The sequence below is a fragment of the Geotrypetes seraphini genome, chromosome 2 (genome assembly GCF_902459505.1).
Source record: "Geotrypetes seraphini chromosome 2, aGeoSer1.1, whole genome shotgun sequence".
NCBI classification, from domain to species: domain Eukaryota; kingdom Metazoa; phylum Chordata; class Amphibia; order Gymnophiona; family Dermophiidae; genus Geotrypetes; species Geotrypetes seraphini.
In genome coordinates, this window is record NC_047085.1 from 104,710,650 (window position 1) to 104,735,811 (window position 25,162).

Here is a 25,162-nt window from a genome sequence, read left to right on the forward strand (position 1 = left end):
TAGTTTCCGAAGTAGGCGTTCATGGGGTACTTTATCAAAGGCTTTTTGGAAGTCTAAGTATACAATGTCTATGGGGTCCCCTTTGTCCATCCATTTGTTAATTCCTTCAAAGAAGTGCAATAAGTTCGTCAGGCACGATCTTCCCTTGCAGAAGCCATGTTGGCTTGTTTTCATAAGTTTATGCCTCTCTAGATGCTCCTCGATGCTATCTTTTATCAGCGCTTCTGCCATTTTCCCAGGAACCAAGGTCAGACTTACCGGTCTGTAGTTCCCCAGGTCACCTTTCAATCCCTTTTTAAAGATGGGCATAACATTGGCTATCTTCCAATCCTCCGGGATCACGCCTGTTTTCAGGGCTAGATTACAAACTTGCTGTAGTAGTTCTGCTATTTCCTCCTTTAGTTCTTTCAATACTCTAGGGTGGATTCTGTCTGGGCCCGGCGATTTGTCAGATTTTAATTTTTCTATCTGCCTGTGTACGTCCTCAAGGCTTACTTCCATGGATGTTAATTTCTCTGCTTGGTCTCCTTTGAGAATTTGTTCCGGTATGTTGGATGTGTCTTCTTTTGTAAATACTGACGAAAAGAACATGTTTAATCTTTCCGCCACTTCTTTCTCCTCCTTTACCACTCCCTTCCTATCTCCGTCATCCAGCGGTCCCACCTCCTCCCTAGCCGGCTGCTTCCCTTTAACATATCTGAAGAACGGTTTGAAATTTCGTGCTTCTCTGGCTAGCCTCTCTTCATATTCTCTTTTTGTTTTTCTAACCACGAGGTGATATTTTTTTTGATATTTCCTGTGTTCATTCCAGTTCTCCTCGGTTTTGCCCTTTTTCCATTTCTAAAATGAATTCTTCTTATCCCCTATCGCTTTCTTCACTTCTTTAGTTATCCACGCCGGGTCTTTTGTTCGGCTCTCTTTGCACCCTTTTCTGAATCTGGGGATATATTGATTTTGCGCCTCGCTTACCGTGTCCTTGAATAAAGACCAGGCTTGCTCTACAGTCTGCTATTTCTTTGTGTTGTTCCTGAGTTTCTTCCTTACCATTACCCTCATTGCTTTATAGTTTCCTTTCTTGAAGTTAAAAAGTTGTCGCTGTGGTTCTCTTTCCCTTTGGTATTCCTACTTCAACTTTGAACTTGATCATGTTATGATCGCTGTTTCCCAACGGTCCCACTACTTCCACATCCTTTGCAGGTCCTCTTAGCCCATTAAGGATTAGATCCAGAGTGGCATTTCATCTTGTCGGTTCTCCGACAAGCTGATCCATGAAGCAGTCCTGTATAGCTTCCAGGAAACCGGGCTCCCCAGTGCATTTTGAGTTTCCAAGACTCCAGTCTATTCCGGGATAGTTGAAGTCTCCCATAATGATTGTGTTACCGTTTTTGCATTCCCGTTTCATCTCAGCTTCCATTTCTTCATCGGTAGTTTCATTTTGCCCAGGTGAACGATAGTACAGGCCCATCTTTATCTCGGGCCCTTTCCTTCCCGGTATTTTAACCCATAGCGATTCCAATTTGTTGGTCGTCGCTGCTGTGTCCACTCTGGTCGAGTATATGCTTTATTTTATGTATAGAGCTATTCCTCCTCCTTTCTGCCCTGACCTCACGATAGAGTTTGTACCTCGGCAGTGCTATGTCCCATTTGTTTTCTTCATTCCACCATGTTTCGGAGATCCCAATGATGTCTAGGTTCTCAGTTTTGGCCATGACTTCTAGTTCCCCCATTTTGTTCCTTAGGCTCCTTGCATTAATTTATATGCAATTTAAGTCCTGGTAATTTTTTGTCTTCGTTTCCTTTAGCTGTGCTTCGATCTTTATTTTCTTCTCCTGTGCTACAATCCTCTTATCCTCCTCCTCTGGTTCAATCCGCTCCTGTGTTTTGCCCGTTGTTTCTTGCCAGGATTTTTCCCCTCGTAGTATCTTCACAGGATATCTTTTCCCGAATCGTCAACACTTGGTCGACTTTCGGCTTTCCCCTTCTTCTTAGTTTAAAGCCTGTTCTATTCCTCTCTTGACATTGTTTGCCAGAAGTCTAGTTCCCGCCGCGCTCAGGTGTAGTCCATCTCTCCTGAAGAGCTTGCTCTTGCCCCAAAACGTTGTCCAGTTCCTCACGAAGTGGAACCCCTCTTCCTCACACCATCTCCACATCCATGCATTTATTGATTGTAGTTCTGTCTGCCTCTTCACATTTGCCCTCGGTACAGGAGCCAGCACAAGAGAGAAACAGCAGGGAGCAGATAGAGGGGAGAAAGGAGCAGAGAGAGACAGACAGAGAGGAGAAGCAGAGAGAGATCCAGGGGGCAGAGGCGAGAGTAAGCTCCGCCCACCCCCACCGCATCAGAGGAGTCATCATCTGAATGTGCCTTTGCAAAGGGCCTCAAGAAGGGCAGTCACCACACCCAAGGACACCAAGGAGGGGCTATCAAAGTAAGGAAACCAACAAATAACCAAACAACTGCACATATATACGTAACAACAGCAGGACACACTCAAAGTGCAATCCTAAGTTTAGGAACACCAACCAACACAGGCCACCACAACACTGGACGAGAGAGAGAGAGAGAGAGAGAGAATAGGGAGGGCAGGAAGAGAAAGAAAGAAAGAATAGGGATGGCAGGAAGAGAGAGAAAGAAAGAATAGGGAGGGCAGGAAGAGAGAGAAAGAAAGAAAGGGAGAGCAGGGAGAGAGAAAAAGAATAGGGAGGGCAGGAGATAGAGAGATAGAAAGAAAGAAAGAAAGAAAAGGGGAGCGGGCAGGGAGAGAGAGAGATAGAAAGAAAGAAAGAAAAGGGGAGCAGGCAGGCCTGCTCCCCTTTTCTTTCTTTCTTTCTATCTCTCCCTGACTGCTCCCCTTTTCTTTCTTTCTTTCTTTCTATCTCTCTCTGCCTGCTCCCCTTTTCTTTCTTTCTTTCTATCTCTCTCTCTCCCTGCCCGCTCCCCTTTTCTTTCTTTCTATCTCTCTATCTCCTGCCCTCCCTATTCTTTTTCTCTCTCCCTGCTCTCCCTTTCTTTCTTTCTCTCTCTTCCTGCCCTCCCTATTCTTTCTTTCTCTCTCTTCCTGCCATCCCTATTCTTTCTTTCTTTCTCTTCCTGCCCTCCCTATTCTCTCTGATGTTGAGGACCCACTGGTCCGAAGTGATAACTTCCCATCGGCTGAGAAAGAAAGACAGACGTCCTCCTATCGGTTGAGGGAGGAGAGGAGAAGGTTGAACGCTGGCTATGCCCTCGAGGATCAAGTCAAAAGGGCTGAGTCGATTTTTGTGGAGGAGGCTGCTTAGCTGGTTGTTGCTGCTGAGGTCTAGGTGTTTGCCGCTGCTGTTGACGCTGCCTCCTAGGTTGCTGAGTGGAAGGCTGCAAGGGGCGAGCCACAAAACGCCGCTGATAGGCCGTTTGCTGTCTGAATGGCCGTGAAGGTGGAGGTTTCTTCTTGGTCTTAAGAAGGGTATCCCAGCGGGTTTCATGAGCCGAGAGCTTCTGGGTCGTTGAGTCCATAGAATCTCCGAACAGCTCATCCCCTAAACATGGGGCATTAGCCAACCGGTCTTGATGATTAACATCAAGCTCAGAGACTCTGAGCCAAGCCAAACGGCGCATGGCTACAGATATGGCTGTTGCTCTAGAGGTAAGCTCAAAAGTGTCATATATAGACCTTACCATGAATTTCCTGAGCTGGAAAAGAGCTGAAGAGCACTGATGGAAAGCCTCACGATTCCCCACAGGAAGGTACTGCTCAAAGGAAGCCATGGTGGTAAGGAGATGCTTTAAATAAAATGAAAAATGAAAAGCATAGTTACCAGAACGATTAGCAAGCATCGCATTCTGGTAAAGTCGCTTACCGAATTTGTCCATGGCTTTACCCTCTCTGCCAGGAGGGACAGAGGCATAGACACTAGCTCCTAAGGACTTCTTGAGGGTGGATTCTACAAGAAGAGACTCATGAGAGAGCTGTGGTTTATCAAAACCAGGAATAGGGATTACTTTATAAAGGGAATCCAATTTGCGAGGGGCTCCCGGGATAGTAAGAGGAGTCTCCAGATTCTTGTAAAAGGTCTCCCTCAGGATGTCATGCAAAGGGAGTTTCAAGAATTCCTTTGGAGGCTGGTCAAAATCAAGAGCATCCAAAAAAGCTTTGGACTTTTTAGACTCAGCCTCCAAAGGAATGGAAAGAGATTCACACATATCTCTTAAAAAAGAAGAGAAAGAGGTGGAATCAGGTTTGGAGGAAATATCCTGCAGAACAGGCTCGTCTTCCTCTGATGAACACTCCCCTTCTGACTGAAGAGGTTCTTCAGAGTCGCCCCACAGATCAGGGTCTCGAACATGGGGACCACGGTCCCGAGACTCAGGGGTGGATGGTTCTCGGTGTCGGGACTTCTGTACCGACTTACCCGACCTCACCGACGCGGTACCGGGCGATGTTATCGGTCGCACCGGAGCCGATGTCTGTACCGATTGGTGATGAGACCTAGGCTCCGGGGCGAGGACAGGCATCGATGCCGATGAGGTCAAGTGTACCGGTACCGAAGGAGTGGATGGTGACAATACAGACTGTTCCACGATCGGTACCGGTTTGCTCAGTGGGGACCGATACCGGAGGGCTCGGTGTCAGGAGAGCTGGAAGGAGTTGTTTGAGCTGTTCCTTCAGCTGTACCTGCAAGATGGCCGCAATGCGATCATCAAGGGAGGGCACCGGTACCGCTTTTTTCTTCTGCGGTACCTGCGGTGCCGCTCGACGCCCCGGAGATGAGGAGCCCGATGTCGAGGGACTCACCTCAATAGGGGCGGAGCGCTTCCGCTGGCGCCTCACGGTCGGCAGGATTGGACTCTCTGCAATGGAGACCGGAGGACGTTCCAGCGGGGAAGGCTTCTTAGCCGGCTTACCTGCATGCTGCGACGTCGACGCGGTATCGCGTGGCGTCGATGAGGTGGGTGCCGACGAAACAGGTACCGAGACCGGCGCCGAAGACGCGGGGTCGGACATGTCGGTGCCGAAAAGCAGTCTCTGCTGTATCTCTCGATTTTTGAGAGTCCGCTTTTTCAAAGTGGCACAGCGGGTGCAGGTAGAGGCCTGATGTTCCGGACCCAGACACTGAAGGCACCAGTTGTGCGGGTCTGTCAGGGAAATAGGCCGTGCACACCGCTGGCACTTCTTGAACCCGGGCTGGGGGGGCATGAACGTAAAAACGGCTTCTGCCAAATCGAAGGCCGAGGCCTCGATGATGGCAGTAGGCCCCGCCGGGTCAAATCAAGAAAACTTGACAAAAACAAGAGAAAATTTTTGTTTTTTTTTTTTAAGAAAGAAAAAAGGAAGGGCAAAAAGAACCCGAAAAGGTTTACGCGAGCGGGAAGGCGAATGAAAAAATATTTCAACAGCCGTTGAAAATGCGACTTCTTAGCTCCGCGGAAACTAAGAAAATTTTCTCTTGTTTTTGTCAAGTTTTCTTGATTTGACCCGGCGGGGCCTACTGCCATCATCGAGGCCTCGGCCTTCGATTTGGCAGAAGCCGTTTTTACGTTCATGCCCCCCCAGCCCGGGTTCAAGAAGTGCCAGCGGTGTGCACGGCCTATTTCCCTGACAGACCCGCACAACTGGTGCCTTCAGTGTCTGGGTCCGGAACATCAGGCCTCTACCTGCACCCGCTGTGCCACTTTGAAAAAGCGGACTCTCAAAAATCGAGAGATACAGCAGAGACTGCTTTTCGGCACCGACATGTCCGACCCCGCGTCTTCGGCGCCGGTCTCGGTACCTGTTTCGTCGGCACCCACCTCATCGACGCCACGCGATACCGCGTCGACGTCGCAGCATGCAGGTAAGCCGGCTAAGAAGCCTTCCCCGCTGGAACGTCCTCCGGTCTCCATTGCAGAGAGTCCAATCCTGCCGACCGTGAGGCGCCAGCGGAAGCGCTCCGCCCCTATTGAGGTGAGTCCCTCGACATCGGGCTCCTCATCTCCGGGGCGTCGAGCGGCACCGCAGGTACCGCAGAAGAAAAAAGCGGTACCGGTGCCCTCCCTTGATGATCGCATTGCGGCCATCTTGCAGGTACAGCTGAAGGAACAGCTCAAACAACTCCTTCCAGCTCTCCTGACACCGAGCCCTCCGGTATCGGTCCCCACTGAGCAACCGGTACCGATCGTGGAACAGTCTGTATTGTCACCATCCACTCCTTCGGTACCGGTACACTTGACCTCATCGGCATCGATGCCTGTCCTCGCCCCGGAGCCTAGGTCTCATCACCAATCGGTACAGACATCGGCTCCGGTGCGACCGATAACATCGCCCGGTACCGCGTCGGTGAGGTCAGGTAAGTCGGTACAGAAGTCCCGACACCGAGAACCATCCACCCCTGAGTCTCGGGACCGTGGTCCCCATGTTCGAGACCCTGATCTGTGGGGCGACTCTGAAGAACCTCTTCAGTCAGAAGGGGAGTGTTCATCAGAGGAAGACGAGCCTGTTCTGCAGGATATTTCCTCCAAACCTGATTCCACCTCTTTCTCTTCTTTTTTAAGAGATATGTGTGAATCTCTTTCCATTCCTTTGGAGGCTGAGTCTAAAAAGTCCAAAGCTTTTTTGGATGCTCTTGATTTTGACCAGCCTCCAAAGGAATTCTTGAAACTCCCTTTGCATGACATCCTGAGGGAGACCTTTTACAAGAATCTGGAGACTCCTCTTACTATCCCGGGAGCCCCTCGCAAATTGGATTCCCTTTATAAAGTAATCCCTATTCCTGGTTTTGATAAACCACAGCTCTCTCATGAGTCTCTTCTTGTAGAATCCACCCTCAAGAAGTCCTTAGGAGCTAGTGTCTATGCCTCTGTCCCTCCTGGCAGAGAGGGTAAAGCCATGGACAAATTCGGTAAGCGACTTTACCAGAATGCGATGCTTGCTAATCGTTCTGGTAACTATGCTTTTCATTTTTCATTTTATTTAAAGCATCTCCTTACCACCATGGCTTCCTTTGAGCAGTACCTTCCTGTGGGGAATCGTGAGGCTTTCCATCAGTGCTCTTCAGCTCTTTTCCAGCTCAGGAAATTCATGGTAAGGTCTATATATGACACTTTTGAGCTTACCTCTAGAGCAACAGCCATATCTGTAGCCATGCGCCGTTTGGCTTGGCTCAGAGTCTCTGAGCTTGATGTTAATCATCAAGACCGGTTGGCTAATGCCCCATGTTTAGGGGATGAGCTGTTCGGAGATTCTATGGACTCAACGACCCAGAAGCTCTCGGCTCATGAAACCCGCTGGGATACCCTTCTTAAGACCAAGAAGAAACCTCCACCTTCACGGCCATTCAGACAGCAAACGGCCTATCAGCGGCGTTTTGTGGCTCGCCCCTTGCAGCCTTCCACTCAGCAACCTAGGAGGCAGCGTCAACAGCAGCGGCAAACACCTAGACCTCAGCAGCAACAACCAGCTAAGCAGCCTCCTCCACAAAAATCGACTCAGCCCTTTTGACTTGATCCTCGAGGGCATAGCCAGCGTTCAACCTTCTCCTCTCCTCCCTCAACCGATAGGAGGACGTCTGTCTTTCTTTCTCAGCCGATGGGAAGTTATCACTTCGGACCAGTGGGTCCTCAACATCATCCGCCACGGCTACTCTCTCAACTTTCACACCCTTCCGGGCCAAAGTCTACCAAAAGAGTCTGCTTTGCACACTCCTCAATCTGCCCTCCTTTGTCAGGAGGTTCAGTCCCTCCTACTTCTGAACGCCATAGAGGAAGTTCCTCTGGACCAAAGAGGGCAAGGATTCTACTCCCGGTATTTTCTAGTCCCCAAGAAAACAGGAGACCTCAGACCAATTCTAGATCTGCGAGATCTCAACAAATGTTTGGTCAAAGAAAAATTCAAGATGCTATCTCTAGCTACGCTTTATCCTCTCCTCGATCACAACGACTGGCTATGCTCTCTCGATCTCAAAGAGGCCTACACTCACATTCCAATTCATCCGGCCTCCAGACAGTACCTTCGCTTCATGATCAATCACTGTCATTACCAATACAGAGTGCTCCCCTTCGGTCTTGCCTCCTCTCCAAGAGTGTTCACCAAATGTCTGGTAGTGGTGGCAGCATTTCTGCGCTCCCACCATCTTCAGGTTTTTCCCTACCTGGACGATTGGTTAATCAAGGCCATTTCATCTCAGACTGTTCTTCAGGCCACCAACCAGACCATCTTTTTTCTGCAACTCCTGGGGTTCGAAATCAATATACCCAAGTCTCACCTTCTTCCTACGCGGAGACTTCAATTCATTGGAGCGGTACTGGACACGGTCCAGATGAGAGCCTTCTTGCCGGACAACCATCTTCATAACCTCCAATCGCTCTGTCACCAGGTGCTGTCCCAGCACTCCATTTCTGCAAAGCAGATGATGATTCTCTTGGGTCACATGGCCTCCACAGTTCATGTCACACCCCTGGCACGGCTTCACCTGCGCACTCCCCAATGGACCCTGGCTCTCCAGTGGTCTCAAGCGACAGACTCTTGCTCACGACACATATCTGTGACATCGTCTCTTCGTCAGTCTCTGCAATGGTGGTTGATATCCTCAAATCTCTCCAGGGGCCTTCTGTTCCATCTGCCTCCTCATCATCTGGTCATCACCACCGACGCCTCCCCTTATGCATGGGGAGCCCATCTGAACGAGTTCCAAACTCAGGGCCTTTGGACTCCTCAGGAAAAGAAGCATCACATCAATTTCCTGGAACTCAGGGCAATGTTCTATGCCCTCAAGGCCTTCCAACACCTTCTATTTCCTCAAGTCCTTCTAATTTGCACAGACAACCAAGTGGCCATGGACTACATCAACAAGCAAGGGGGAACGGGCTCTCGCCTCTTATGCCAGGAAGCCCAGAGAATCTGGTCTTGGGCATCCTCGCGCCGCTTATTCCTGAAAGCGATTTATATTCAAGGAGAACAGAACTTCTTAGCGGACAAGCTCAGCAGAGTTCTCCAACCCCACGAATGGACTCTCGACCCATCGACTCTACAGTCCATCTTTGCACAATGGGGCACTCCTCAGGTGGACCTTTTTGCAGCTCCTCACAATCATCAGTTGCCCCAATTCTGCTCCAGACTTTACTCTCCTCACCGTCTGGCAGCGGATGCATTTCTTCTGGATTGGTCCAATCTGTTCCTTTATGCTTTCCCTCCTCTGCCTCTCATGCTTCGGACCTTGTTCAAACTAAAGAGGGAACGGGCCACCATGATCCTGATTGCTCCACGGTGGCCCAGACAACATTGGTTCTCCCTTCTACTTCAACTCAGTTCCAGGGATCCATTTCTACTTCCACTGTTTCCATCTCTGCTTACACAGGATCAGGAAACCCTCCTCCATCCCAACCTGCAGTCTCTACACCTGACAGCTTGGTATCTCTCGGGCTGACTTCAACTGATCTTTTGCTATCTCAGCCTGTTCGCTCCATCCTGGACGCCTCCAGGAAACCAGCCACTCTACAATGTTACCATCAAAAGTGGACGAGGTTTTCTTCTTGGTGTCTCCTACATCATTATGACCCCAAGTCTCTTGCAGTGGAACCTCTATTGGATTATCTGCTTTCTCTGTCTACTTCTGGTCTCAAGTCTACTTCCATCAGAGTTCATCTCAGTGCCATTACGGCCTTTCATGAGCCGGTCCAGAGGAAACTCCTTTCAGCTCATCCCCTGGTCTCCAGATTCATGCGAGGTCTTTTCAATCTGAAACCACCTCTCAAAGCACCTCCGGTGATCTGGGATCTGAACGTGGTTCTCTCCGCCTTGATGAAGCCTCCATTCGAACCCTTGGCTACTACCTCTTTCAAGTTTCTCACTTGGAAGGTACTTTTTCTTATTGCTCTTACCTCTGCCAGGAGGGTCAGTGAGCTCCATGCACTAGTTTCTGATCCACCTTTCACTGTCTTTCATCACGACAAGGTGGTTCTACGTACACATCCAAAGTTTCTCCCTAAGGTTGTTTCTGAGTTCCATCTCAACCAATCTATTGTTCTACCTGTTTTTTTCCCTAAACCTCACTCCCATTCCGGGGAACAGGCTCTTCATACTTTGGACTGTAAGCGGGCTTTAGCTTACTATTTAGATCGTACTAAGCCCCACAGATCATCTCCCCAACTTTTTCTGTCCTTTGATCCGAATAAATTGGGACGTCCTGTTTCTAAGCGTACGCTATCTAATTGGCTTGCTGCGTGCATTTCATTCTGCTATGCTCAGTCCGGACTGACACTGGAAGGTTCTGTCACGGCACATAGAATTAGAGCTATGGCAGCATCTGTAGCTTTCCTCCGTTCCACGCCCATTGAGGAAATCTGCAAAGCTGCTACGTGGTCCTCAGTCCATACTTTTACATCTCATTATTGTCTGGATGTTTTCTCCAGGCGGGATGGACATTTCGGCCAATCTGTTTTACAAAATTTGTTTTCCTAATGGCCAACCTTCCCTCCATCCCTCTTTTTGTTAGCTTGGAGGTCACCCATCAGTCAAGAATATGCTGCCTGCTTGTCCTGGGATAAAGCACAGTTACTTACCGTAACAGGTGTTATCCAGGGACAGCAGGCAGATATTCTTGCGTCCCACCCACCTCCCCGGGTTGGCTTCTTAGCTGGCTTATCTTAACTGAGGGACCGCGCGTCGGGGTCGGGCGGGAAGGCACTCGCGCATGCGCAGTGCGGTCTCTAGAACTTTCCAAGTTCTTAGAGTGCAATCACTCTAAAAGTGTCCGTACCGGGGCTCCGTCGGTGCCGTCACCCATCAGTCAAGAATATCTGCCTGCTGTCCCTGGATAACACCTGTTACGGAAAGGAGAGCGGGCAGGGAGAGAGAGAGATAGAAAGAAAGAAAGAAAAGGGGAGCAGGCAGAGAGAGATAGAAAGAAAGAAAAGGGGAGCAGTCAGGGAGAGAGAGAGATAGAAAGAAAGAAAGAAAAGGAGAGCGGGCAGGGAGAGAGAGAGATAGAAAGAAAGAAAGAAAAGGGGAGCAGGCAGAGAGAGATAGAAAGAAAGAAAAGGGGAGCAGTCAGGGAGAGAGAGAGATAGAAAGAAAGAAAGAAAAGGGGAGCGGGCAGGGAGAGAGAGAGATAGAAAGAAAGAAAGAAAAGGGGAGCGGGCAGGGAGAGAGAGATAGAAAGAAAGAAAGAAAAGGGGAGCAGGGAGAGAGAGATAGAAAGAAAGAAAGAAAAGGGGAGCGGGCAGGGAGAGAGAGAGAGAAAGAAAGAAAGAAAGAAAGAAAGAAAAGGGGAGTGGGCAGGGAGAGAGAGAGATAGAAAGAAAGAAAGAAAGAAAGAAAAGGGGAGCGGGCAGGGAGAGAGAGAGAAAGAAAGAAAGAAAGAAAAGGGGAGCGGGCAGGGAGAGAGAGAGAGAAAGAAAGAAAGAAAGAAAAGGGGAGCGGGCAGGGAGAGAGAGAGAGAAAGAAAGAAAGAAAGAAAAGGGGAGCGGGCAGGGAGAGAGAGAGAGAAAGAAAGAAAAGGGGAGCGGGCAGGGAGAGAGAGAGAGATAGAAAGAAAGAAAGAAAGAAAAGGGGAGCGGGCAGGGAGAGAGAGAGATAGAAAGAAAGAAAGAAAGAAAAGGGGAGCGGGCAGGGAGAGAGAGAGATAGAAAGAAAGAAAGAAAAGGGGAGCAGGGAGAGAGAGAGATAGAAAGAAAGAAAGAAAAGGGGAGCAGGGAGAGAGAGAGATAGAAAGAAAGAAAGAAAAGGGGGGCGGGAAGGGAGAGAGAGATAGAAAGAAAGAAAAGGGGAGCAGGGAGAGAGAGATAGAAAGAAAGAAAGAAAAGGGGAGCGGGCAGGGAGAGAGAGAGATAGAAAGAAAGAAAGAAAGAAAAGGGGAGCAGGGAGAGAGAGCTAGAAAGAAAGAAAGAAAAGGGGAGCGGGCAGGGAGAGAGATAGAAAGAAAGAAAGAAAGAAAAGGGGAGCAGGGAGAGAGAGCTAGAAAGAAAGAAAAGGGGAGCAGGGAGAGAGAGCTAGAAAGAAAGAAAAGGGGAGCAGGGAGAGAGAGCTAGAAAGAAAGAAAAGGGGAGCAGGGAGAGAGAGATAGAAAGAAAGAAAGAAAAGTGGAGCGGGCAGGGAGAGAGATAGAAAGAAAGAAAGAAAAGGGGAGCAGGGAGAGAGAGAGATAGAAAGAAAGGAAGAAAGAAAAGGGGAGCAGGGAGAGAGAGAGATAGAAAGAAAGAAAGATAGATAGATAGATAGAAAGAAAGAAAGAAAGATAGATGGAAAGATAGATGGAAAGATAGATAGAAAGATAGATAGAAAGAAAGAAAGAAAGATAGATGGAAAGATAGATAGAAAGAAAGAAAGAAAGATGGAAAGATAGATAGAAAGATAGATAGATAGAAAGATGGAAAGATAGATAGAAAGATAGATAGATAGAAAGAAAGAAAGATAGATGGAAAGATAGATAGAAAGATAGATAGAAAGATAGAAAGAAAGATAGATAGATAGAAAGATAGAAAGATAGATAGATAGATAGATAGATAGATAGATAGATAGATAGATAGATAGATAGAAAGATAGAAAGATAGATAGATAGATAGAAAGATAGAAAGAAAGATAGAAAGATAGATAGAAAGATAGATAGAAAGATAGATAGAAAGATAGATAGAAAGATAGAAAGATAGATAGAAAGATAGAAAGAAAGATAGAAAGATAGATAGATAGAAAGAAAGATAGATAGAAAGATAGAAAGAAAGATAGATAGATAGATAGAAAGAAAGAAATAAATAAAAGGGGAGGGGCAGGGAGAAAGGAAGAAAAAGTTGAACTCATGGATACAAAGAGAGTGTTGGATGGGGAATGGAATGAGGTCTGGAGGAGAGGAAGCATGCAGGAGGCAGAAAGAAATGAGTACTGGATTTACAGCCAGAAGAAAGAGATGCAATCAGAGACTCATGAAATCACCAGACAGCAAAGGTAGGAAAAATTATTTCATTTTACATTTAGTGATTAAAATGTGTCCAGATTTATATCTGCTGTCTATATTTTGCACTATGGCCCCCTTTTACTAAACCACAGTAGTGGTTTTTAGCACAAGAGGCCTATGAGCGTCAGAAGCTGCGCGGGGCATTCAGCACATCTCCCTGTGCATTGCTATCGTAGTTTAGTAAAAGGGGGAGGAGTATATTTGTCTATTGCTGTATAGTTGTTACTGAGGTGATATTGCATATTTTAGTCATCTGCCTTGACCTCTTTGAAAAATCCCCAAATATAAATGATAACTAACATTTTCTCTGCATACAGTGTACTTTGTGGGTTTTTTTTATTTTATTGTTGGTAGATCATTTTGACTTGGTCATTTTAAAAGTAGCTCGCAATTCCCTGTCATGTTAGAGGAACCCTGTCAGAGTAGCTACGGAAGGCTTCCCCTAACACAGTGGTCTCAAACTCGCAGCTCACCAGGTATTATTTTGAGGCCCTCGGTATGTTTATCATGATCACAAAGGTAAAATAAAACAGTTTCTTGATCATATGTCTCTTTAGCTATAAAGTACAATATTATTATTAAGACTTAGCCAAAAGGAAAGATTTATAAACTATAGTTTTACCTCATGCAAAATTGTAATTTCTTTAATAAGACATTAACTATTTTTTCTGAGGCCCTCCAAGTACCTACAAATCCAAAATGTGGCCCTGCAAAGGGTTTAAGTTTGAGACCACTGCCCTAACATGACGTGGGAATCAGCTGTTAGTCTCTACGGAGCTTTAAAATGAATAGAAAAAACGCCACCGCCATCTTCAAAGAGCAAGTAGTCTAGGAGGATGACGGTTTAATACTAGGTAGGTGGTCACTTTTATACTGAAAAGCTGTTTTGCACTATAGGATTTTTACTATTTTGAGATTTTTGTACTTTACTTATGCTTTATTATAGGGACTTCACCTTGATAAAGCAACATATTACGAAATATGTCGGTGAATCTCGTCCCTGAATATGACCACAACTAAAAAGCTAAGTAGTAGCTAATTCATTGTAAATGGATAATCTTCTATATGAGCCTTTAAATTACTAAATAGATAAACAACTAAAAATAAAAATAAATGATCCAGTGACGATTAAACACAAAGCTCTGTATAATGAAGTTTATTGAATACAGAATGGTGTTACTGATAATTTCTTTTTTAAAGTCATATAATTTTATTGTTCACAGCTTTGATTGTTTCCCCTTAAGCAGGTAGTCAAATAAAACAAATCTTGAACTTTGAAGAAGTGCATGCAAATTTTTCTCATGTATAAATATCCCAATAATTCGGCTGGATGGGTACGTCCCAAGACTGGGTTGAAAAGCACTCCCCTAAATCACAACAGATCTATACTTTCCACCACAACTTCGAAAAGGAATGCCAAATAGCTGAGCCTGCAAACCATAAGATTTCATTTTGGATACAATATACTGTACAGGAAATTTCATTACCCACACTGAAGGAAAGTGGAGTAAATACTAATGGACTGATCTCAATGCCCTAATTGGTTCATAGACAGTAACGCGGAAGACAAAGGCGCACGCCGACAACTGAGCGCAAGACGGAGGTGCGCGCCGAAGAAAAAGACTTTTTAGGGGCTGCGACGGGGGTTTTTGTTGGGGAGCCCCCCCCACTTTACTTAATACAGATCGTGGCGGCGTTGTGGGAGGGTTTGGGGGGTTGTAACCCCCCACATTTTAGTGAAAACATTACTTTTTCCCTAAAAACAGGGAAAAAGTTAAGTTTTCACTAAAAAGTTGGGGATTACAACCCCCCAAGCCCCCCACAACGCGGCGCGATCTGTATAAAGTAAAGTGGGGGGACTCCCCAACAAAACCCCCTGTCGCAGCCCCTAAAAACAGTCTTTTTCTTCGGCGTGCGCCTCTGCGCTGCGCTCAGTTGTCTGCTCGCACCTTTGTCCCGGCGCGCTTTTGACCTGACACCCCCTAATTGGCTGGTACAGCTATTGCCTATTTCAAATAACTTGCTGCCATAGCCATCCAGCTAAACACATTCTACTATTTTCCCCTCTCCATGGAAAAAACTGACCATTTTCTTTTATTGCTATGCTTTGAAAAGGTTTAAAGAAGAGTGACCAAGATGATAAAGGGTATGAAATAGAGAATGACACAGGGACAAATTTGTGCCCATCTCCACAAGGGATGGGAAAATGAGTTCCTGCAGGGACAGGGAAAAATCTGTCTCCATGTCATTCTCTAGTATGAAACTCCTTTCGTATGAGGAAAGGGTTCTTCAGCTTGAAAAAGATGGCTGCGGAGAGAGATGAAGTCTACAAAATCCTGAGTGGTGTAGAATAGGTACAAGTAGATCAAATTTTTACTCCATCAAAAATTACAAAGACTAGGGGACACTCAAAGTTACAGGGAAATATTTTTTCACTCAAGAGAAGAGTAAAGCTCTGGAATGCATTGCCAGAGTATGTAGTAAGAGCAGTTAACATAGCTGGTTTTAAAGAAGGTTTGAACTAGTTGCTGGAGGAAATGTCCCTAGTTTGCTATTGAGACAGACATGGGCGTAGGCACCAGCTCTGTGGATACTTTGTGGGACATGAGTAGTGGCGCTGGCCGGCTGGTAGGGGGCGCTATAATGGAATGGATAGTATGCAAGACATGTTTGTGGAGTATGTTGTAGATTTTTCTACATATGACACCTACCATTCATATGGTTCTGGGTAAATCTAATTAGATGCATATGTGATAGTTAAGACCATGCCCCAATAGAAACTTATGAAAAGTTGGTACATAAATCTAAACAAATGAATATGGATTGCGGCAAAGGCCAGAAAAATAACATTAGAAAATAACGGAAAAACACTAGGGGTTACTAGGAGGGAAAAAAATATATGTATTTTGCTGAATTAAGCCATATCATAGGGGAAATCCGGTATTAGATATACATAACACACTTATAGAGGTATTAATAACTCCATTTTGTATTAATCTGCCTCCATTTTGTTTCTATCCTTCTTTGTTAAAGGGGTTCACACCAAAAGATCCTCATGGCCTAATTGATAATGGATGTTTTTGAGCTAGTTAGCTAGGAGGATATCTGATTTCACATTCCAATGCTGGGTATAGAAGAAAATCTTTCTTGAATAGGCTTTGAAAGCAGTATTGATTATGAATTAAATATGTCATGTGGTTTATGAACGTTTGGGGGCCCAAAATGTGTGTGAGAATGTGTTTGATTATGTGTGTGAATGTGTATTTAAACATGAGAATTGGTTTTGAAAATTATATTTTTATATATTTTAAACCTGAAGAAATCCTGAAAGACAACATCTGCAGTTTGACCTATCTGACCTTTCAGCTAGCCTACCATAGAAACTCTCTTCAGTCTACAGCCATTAAGGGAGGGCTCCTTTAGCCCATACTGGAGTTCTCGTTAGGAGGGGTTATATGTTTGTTTGTTTTTTCTTTTAGTGTCTGTGAAATTCCAGACTGGCAGTTTTCTCTAAAGCACCTGACAGAGAGTTGATTTTGCTGTGTATAATTTGTAGAACTTTTCTTAAGCCTGGTAACTATGTTAAAATGAATTTCTTTGTTCAAAAACCTAAGGACAGCCTCTGTTGGTCGATTGGTTGACAGGTGTGATGTCATACTAAGCACTGCAAAAGTATATAAGTGAACTTTGGGGCGTTGATCCTCGGAGTTCATATTCGACAGGAAAGATGTATTTTGACATGCCTGGCTATGACTCCATTGTACAAATGGCTTAATGAATCAAAATTTGCTGTTAATTTTTAATAATAAAAAAATATTTGCTTGGAAACATTTGTGCAATTATCATTATTCCCGGGCAACTAAGGGCCGGGTTTGGTAGATTACCCTGTTCAGACATCAAGTGATCAGGACTGGCATGCGGTCTGGGCATCTCTTCTCCCTCCCTTCCCATTCTCCCCAGCGCGGCAGCCATTCTCATAAGCAACTGGCACCGTCCCAAAGCTTCTGCCGCAACTTCCTATTTCCACTTGGGCAGATCGTGGCAAAGGGAAAGCTTTGGGGTGGTGCCAGTAGCTTGCAAGACTGGCTGCCATGCAACCTCCCAAAAAGAAGATTGAAAAAAGGTAAGAGGAATGGAAGGGGAAGAGATGCCCGGACCTTGGGGCCTCCTAGAGCTGTTATAACTTAGACTGGGGGGGAGAGAAAGAAAAAGAATGATGCACAGGGACGGAGGGGAAGGGGAGAAATGGAAAAGTTCATTTTGAGAAGAAAGCAGAAAAATGGAAGAAAGTTGAATGTTAAAAAGTTAATGCCAAAGATAGATGTCAGTTATAATGCACTAAAATTCTCAGGAAAGCCCTGACCAGCTACACAACCTGAGCTGTTTAAAAACGTATGCCAAAATACAAGCAAGGCTTTCATTAGCAAATCTGCTTATCTGTCAAGAGTAGTATACACTCAGAAGTGGTCTCCTGAAGCAGGTTTCGAAATGGGGCAATGTCAGGACCCCCAACTGTATCTAAGATAAGTAACTTAAGGCTACCTCACTTGTTATTGTATTGGCACACTGAAAAATATAATATTAATAAAGTATAATATATAAAGAAAGAAGAAAAATATTAAAAGCAAGAAAAGAAGCCATATAACATGAAATATTGAAAAGCAGAAATTGATTGACATTCAGTACTAATTATGCAATGACTGGACAGACAAGCTCCGCGAGGGGGGCAATCATTCCCCACTAGAGCTGCACATCTCTGAGCATAAGGAAAACATATCAATTTATGGCTGGTTTTCAGTAGAGCTGCCCGATTCAGGGGGGGGGAAAATTTTCGATTCGATTCAGCCTATTGAATCGATTTTTTGATTCAATTCGATTTTCCTGCCCAATTGGGTGTTATTTTATACATCCTGGTGGGTTTATTTTATAGTCTCTTCACCCCTTTTATAGCCTCTTCACCCCCTTTGCCCTCTCCTAACCACACTGGTGCCGTGGTGTAAACAAAATAAAGAAACAAAAAAGACTTTTCCTCTCTGTTAAATCCTAGCTCACTTTTGCAGTCTAACACCAGCTCTGGCAGGATCAGGGCCGCCATCAGGGCAGTACTACCAGTCCTGCATTCAGGGGCCCGGAGCTGACAGGGGGCCCGGGCTCCCCCAGGGTCCTAGGCAGCGGTCTCAAACACGCGGCCCGCATGTAGCTCTCCAAGTTTTATTTGCGGCCCGTGGTCCAGACTGGATAATTCCTTCCTTTTGGAGCAGCAGCGGGTCTGGCTGGTTCGTTCCGTTCAAAGCCGCGGGTTGGCGGCTCCTTGCGCTATTCGCTCCTGCATCGGAAGTCTCTCTGACATCACAACATCAGAGAGGCTTCAGACGCAGGCGCGGATCTCGCAAGGAGCCACCACCCGCGGCTTTGAATGGAATGAGCCGGCCAGACACGCTGCTGCTCCAGTGGCGTACCAAGGGGGGGGGGGCGGTCCGCACAACTGGTCACCCTCCACTGTTCTTCCTAGAGTGCGGCTCGCGGCTCGTCTAGAGCAGGGGTGCCCAACTGCTTCCCTTCCCTTCTCACCGCCGGCACCATGCTCTTTGATCTCCCTGCTTCTCTCACCGCCCGACCTCAATTCTGACGTCGAGAGGACATTCTGGCTAGCCAATCGCTGCCTGGCTGCCCGGAACGTCCTTTCCGATGTTAGAATTGACATCGGACGGCGAGAGTTGATCGGCCCCGTGGAGATCTCGGCCTGTTCCCGATGGCAGCAGCAGCAGCCTATTCCCCAGCAGCAGTGGCATGGGGGAGGGCAGGAAGGAAGAAAGAAAGAAGGGGGGGGGGCAGGGAGCCAGAAGGAAAAAAGAAAGAAGGGGGGGGGGACAAGGAGCCAGAAACAAAGCAAAAAATGGGACAAGGAATCAGAGAAAGACCGACATAGAAAAAGAAAGAAAAAGTTTGGGGAGGGAATGAGATCTGGAGGAGAGGAAGCATACCAGAAAGCTGGCGTAGCAAAAACTTTAAGTAAATTGTTATTCTTCTAAGTTTTGAGTATTTAACCCTCCCACAATCTCACGGGCACTCGTTTCAAGTTTATTGAGATTTTGATTTAAACGCAATATCAAATATTTTCAATGCGTATAACAAAAATAAATTTGGGGAAATAAATAAAACCATTTGAACAATAAACATACAAACATATCCATAGATGATTAAAATTATATAAGGAGTACAAGGATAAACTACATTTGTTTAAAAATGCGTCCTCCGCGCCTGCTCATAAATTTGTGAAGTATGTAACTTGTCGCTCATGCATATTTTTTTTGCACACACCTCATCAATCCTTAGAGGGAACATTGGTCCTAGGCCACCATAGCACAAATTTCTGTATTATGCTTCTGCTGTGTACAACAATAAACAATAAACACTGCTGTCATACTTTTTTTTGTCCCCTGCAGATTTCCTGATAGCACCCTCCCGGACAAAAGGGGGGGGGGAAGGGGTGCGTGGGGGGGCCCAATAGGATTGCTCAGTAAGGGGCCCAGAAATTTCTGATGGCGGCCCTGGGCAGGATACACGTTTCAAATCTGACATATTGTAATCACAAAACAGAAAATACAATTAGTTTTTCTACCTTTTGTTGTCTGGTCATTATTCAAATCTTGTTGATCCCAGGCTCTGGTTGTCTTATGATAACTTGCTTGCCAGGGTCTCCTTCTTTCTTCTTTCTCCGTATTAACCATCCATCTGCCATCTCTGTCCTCCCCTTCCTTTTCCCTTCTCTCCCCCGGAGGTCTGGCATCTTTCCTTTTTTTTGTCTCCCTCCACAGATCCACCTTTTCTTAACTACCCTTTCATCCAGCATCTCTCCCTCCTTCCCCACCACCCCAGGGTCCATCATCTCTCCCTTTCTGTTCCTTTCATCCCTAAATCCCATTGTCCACCATCTCTCTCCCTCTCCTCTGTTTTTAGACCCATTATTTCTTCCCCCTAATGTCCGGCATCTGCATGTCTCTTTGAACCTCCCCTCTTCTCTCCATCCCTCTATGTACTTCTACACCAGGGCCCCCTCCCCTGAACGTCTGCACCCCTCTAAAGGCCTAAGGCCAGCCTGTCCCCCCTGAAGGCCTGCACCCCACCCCTGAAGGCCTGCATGTCCCCCCCATGAAGGCCTACACCCCACCCCTGAAGGCCTGCCTGTCCCTTCTGAAGGCCTGTTCCCCCACTAGAAGGTTGCACCCCCCGAAGGACTACACCCCTTCCCCCGGAAGAACTATACCCCCCCCACCCCCATGAAGGACTATACCCCCGTCCTCCGGAAGGCCTGTGTGTTCAACTTATCTAAATTCAGCAGCCTGGCCTGCAGAAGAAGATTGCCGCTGGCTCTACCGATCTTTGTAAGCTGCCATACGACGTCCCAGTCATCTTCTCTCTGCCGTGGTCCCGCCCCCTTCTCTGACATCAGAGAAGGGGTGGGACCGCAGCAGAAAAGACGACTCAGACGTCATATTGCAGCTTACAAAGATCGGTAGAGCCAGCAGCAATCTTCTTCTGCAGGGCAGGCTGCTGAATTTAGATAAGTTGCTGCGGGGAAGCCGGCACTAGCGGGGAAGCCACTTCCCCACTGACCCTCCTCACTCGCCCTCTAAAGCATGAGCGGCAGGCCAGCAAGAGGAATCTAAAGATGGATGTAGGGCAGAAAGTGAAGGAGAGAAGAACATCAAATGGATAAGAAGGCCCTGGAAACACAGTTAAGAGCACAGAAAGAAGGAAGTTCAAGCAGAGACTGGGAAAAGATGATTAGAAAAATAAAATAATCAGACAAAAGGTAGGGAATATGATTTTTACTTTCAATTTAGGGATTAAAATGGGTCAGTTTTGAGAATTTATATCTGCTGTCTATATTTTGCACTGTTCAGGAAGAAATCAATTTCTTTCTATTTCTCTGGTGTTGTATTGCTTGTAGAGTTTGGCATCTTAGGGTTTCGTTTATATTAGTACTTTTAATCTGTGGTCCTGTATTTGCATAGGGTTATCTGTGTTTTGAATGTATTTATTTTTATTTATTTCAGTATTTAGTAATCTTTGTAAACCGCATAGAACTTCATGGTATTGCGGTATATAAGCTGTTATTATTATTATTATTTATATACCACTTATAATCTAAGTGGTTTACATTCAGGTACTCAAGCTATTGTCCCTATCTGTTCTGGTAGGCTCACACTCTTATCTAATGTACCTGGGGCAATAGGGGATTATGGAGGTCTTTTACTAGGGCGCGTTAGCATTTAGCGTGTGCTAAATCGGCTAGCGTGCCTTAGTAAAAGACCCCCTAAGTGACTTGCCCAGGGTCAAAAGGAGCAGTGGGGGATTTGAACCCAAACCTCAGGGTGCTGAGGCTGTAGCTCTAACCACTGCGTCACACACTCCCCTCCCAAGGCCAGGTGTACTGGTAGGAATAAATGTTGAGAAGCATATAGTTTAGTTTAATTTTATGGTTAACCATTATGTATTGTTAATAAGATTATATTGTGTGTGTATATATGAAAAATGAATGGAAAAAAGGCATTACAATTAGTATTCTTATTATGGGGATGGTGTCAGGAGTAGAGCGGGAGCAGGGTTTTTGAGCACCCCCAATCATTTTGAAAAGTTGGCTCCTATGGGCATGGGGGAAACCACTGCTTGCCCTGGGATCGGTAGCTACTACAGTAAAACCTTGGATTGCAAGTAACTTGGTAAATTTTAACTTGATATACAAGCAATGTCTTGCAATACAAGTACATGCAGTATTTTGTAATAAAGTTTTTGGGTTGTGGAGTTTCCATTATTTCTTATGGGGAAATTTGCTTTGATATAAGAGTGTGGAAACAGGATACTGGGCTAGAAGGACCACTGGTCTGACCCAGTCGCTAAAACTGTCACTATTGGCTGATTTTTTGGCCGATTATGGAATAGCGATCAATGTGCCAACAAGTTTCCATGCAAATGATTTGCACGAAGGTTCGCCATAATCTGTCTGACCAGTCACTCCAAGAATGACTTCGATACATGCGCAAAGCCGGTCTGGGGAAGCCCAAACAGCTGAGTAGAAGGTGAAACCCTAAAGGAGCCTCCTGCCACTGAGCTGTTGGGGCTTTTTTTTTTTACACACACAATATCAGCCACATTTTTAAAAAAAACCTCTCGATGAATAACCCCCAATATTAAAAAAAATCAACAGGAGGGATGCCCACTCCCCTCCTGCCACCACAAACATCCCCCGCACCATGGCAACTCTGCCATGTCAAAATTAAAAGACTAACAACTTGGAAGTGTGCATCCCTCCTGCCTCCATTCTGGTTTCGGGGAGGGGAGGGGTCATCAGGGAAGACTGTCATTGGTAGCAGGGGGCGGCACAATATACATACACCCCATCTGTGCCCATAGGAAAAAAAAAAGAGAGGCAGACCTATCGGGTTTTCCGGGATGGGCCCAGCAACCCGATTCTCACATGCAAGGTTATGGCATTGATAAGATGCCTAGTTTTAATATTAATGACATCATTTGCATGCCAGAATCAGAGAACATACGAGCGCACAGAAAACCATGCGGTGAGCTATTTAGAGCAGTGGTTCCCAACCCTGTCCTGGAGGACCACCAGGCCAATCGGGTTTTCAGGCTAGCCCTAATGAATATGCATGGAGCAAATTTGCATACCTATCACTTCCATTATATGCAAATCTATCTTATGCATATTCATTAGGTCTAGCCTGAAAACCCGATTGGCCTGGTGGTCCACCAGGACAGGGTTGGGAACCACCGATTTAGAGCATCGGGTTGGCAAATACGATAAGTTGCTAAACCAGTTAAATCGGTTTAGATACGATTGTTAGACAATCTGAGGTTTTAGTGCATCTAGCCCCCAGTATACTATTTTTATGATCTTAAACAATGACATGACTGCATCAGGCTTCCAGAAAAGATGGTGCAACCTGCATGGAGCAGCCATAACTATACCTGCAACATCAACTAGCTCGAGATAATCATATTATTATTGTTGGTGGCAAAATGTGAGGGGATACTTACCAGCTGGTGTTGGTTTAATATGAGAATTTGCATACTCATTTATACAAAGTCTCTTGTCATTCTAACCATAGAAATAACTGGCCAGACTAAATGAGCCAATTGTTCCTTATATACCATCATCTGCCATGTTGCTTCTTGCCAGCATCCAACAGAACAACGTAGAAGAGTTAAAGCAAGGAAGTTGCAACCAATTTCCCTATGGTATCTTGTTTCTTGAAGACCAGATTCATGAATATGTTAAAAACAAAGTTCGACGGCTTAGGTGTTGTCAGCTTCCCCCCCCCCCCGAAACCCATAGAAACCAATGATTTTTAAATGACTCGGAGGTACTAAATTTAACACAAATTACTTCTCTCTGCACAGTGCGAAGAAGTTTGCTCGGTGTTGAGGGAGGTCTAGTGCCCACTGCACTCACAGAGCAGACACTCACACTTTATTTACTTCGATCAAAACCGCCCTATTCGCAAAATTCATTGACTAAAACAGTCCCCTCCCCCACTAGGACTCCCCCCCCCCAACAAACGCCTTTCTCTCTCTCAAGAAGCCCCTCTTTTTCAGATCTCCTCTACCCTTAGAACTCCAACTTATGGATGTCCTAAATCTCTCAGATACTCCTTGCCCATAGATCTCCAATTTAACACGTAAGTTTCCCATTTAGACTATCGTACTGCATTAAGACTCCTTGTACGGTATCATATTTAGACTTATTATATGTTATTGTATTTAGACTCACTGTATTATATACTATTGTATTTAGACTGTATTATATGTTATTGTATTTAGACTGTTATATGTTATTGTATTTAGACTGTTATATGTTATTGTATTTAAACTGTATTATATACTATTGTATTTAGACTGTATTATATGTTATTGTATTTAGACTCACTGTATTGTATTGTAAGTGGATCTATGATATTGTATTGTATTAAGATTTTTTCTATTCGCTGAATGTCCAGCCTTCTTATAATGTAAACCGCCTAGAAGTCGCCTGACTATGGCGGTATAGAAAAATAAAGTTATTATTATTATTCTTTTAAATTAATGCAGTTCCCGTTTGGTTAAACAGTTAGCTAGGGAAGGGGCTTTACTGCAACCAATGAAATCCAGTAGGAGTCTTTACAAAACGTTAGCGCGACCTGTCGGCTCTGGAATTTCCAACTCTGCCATGTTAAAATTAAAAAAGGACTAATAACTTGTCCACGAAAGATCCAGGCTGCTAATGTCTATATTCAGAGACCTCCGGCTGTCCAGGTTTTAAGAGCTCTGGACTTTTAATTCGTTTCATAACGGCACCACGAAGCAACAAATCGTGACAGTGTAATCGGAGAGGAAAGTGGTTTTCATTTGCAGAAATCATTCATTTCTTATATAATTCATTTCTTATATACCGCTATACCGTGACGTTCGAAGCGGTTTACAATAAAGATACATTTGACAGTACATGGAATAGAAACGGTTTCTATATAGTCGCTACCTTTATTACTTACGTACTTATCGTGGAATACAAATAGTAAATAAAGATCCTCTTAAAACCTAAAATGTCCACGACTTACTTAAAAGTGCCCTATTTGCATGTCTGCCGGGAAACCGTGAACCTGAAACTATAAACAAAACCATCAACGGCTGCTTCTTGAAGCTCGGAGCAGAATAACGGACAGCTACAACAGTAAAGCCTGGACTGGCCCTACTCCCCTCAGGGAGACTAAACTCGTTCCTTCCCTTCCCCAACATCAGCCGAGACTCACCTGTAGTGCAAGTGGCGATCCAGCCGGAATCGAAGCACAGGAGTAGGAAAACACTGCTCTGCAGCTTCACCCGATAAAAAGCAAAAAAAAAAAAAAAAAGGTCTGATACGGTGAAAACCTGCTCCACCGTACTATTCCTGAGAGCAAACTTTTCAGAGAAAAAGAGAAGATAACCAGGAAGGCGCGTGCAGGCAGAGTTCCGAGAGCCCGCAGCTCGCGAAGGAGGCCTCGACGCTCGTGCCCTTCCGGGCTCCCACTATCACAGTGGTGACTGTGACGCGGCACAACCCGGGGTGGCTCCTCCCAATCCCCGCCCCCAGCTCGGACGGGAAATCTCCCCCTCGCTCTAGAGCGGGGGTGGGTGTAGGACAAACTGCGGGGTTACCGCGGGATACTCTAATAGGGGAGATGACGGGGGGTGGAGGAAGTCTGAAGTTTCTACAGAGCAGGCGCCTATG

The 25,162-nt window shown here is 45.7% G+C and overlaps 1 protein-coding gene across 1 annotated transcript in view; it reads right to left on the bottom strand.

Annotated features, from left to right (window-relative positions):
* Positions 1-24,955, bottom strand: part of LOC117355193 (serine/threonine-protein kinase Sgk3) — a 160,040-nt gene extending 135,085 nt beyond the window's left edge. The window contains exon 1 of the mRNA XM_033933363.1: positions 24,705-24,955. The gene's annotated coding sequence lies outside the window, so the exon portion shown is untranslated. The remainder of the gene's footprint in view (positions 1-24,704) is intronic.
* Between the last annotated feature and the right edge of the window lie 207 nt (positions 24,956-25,162).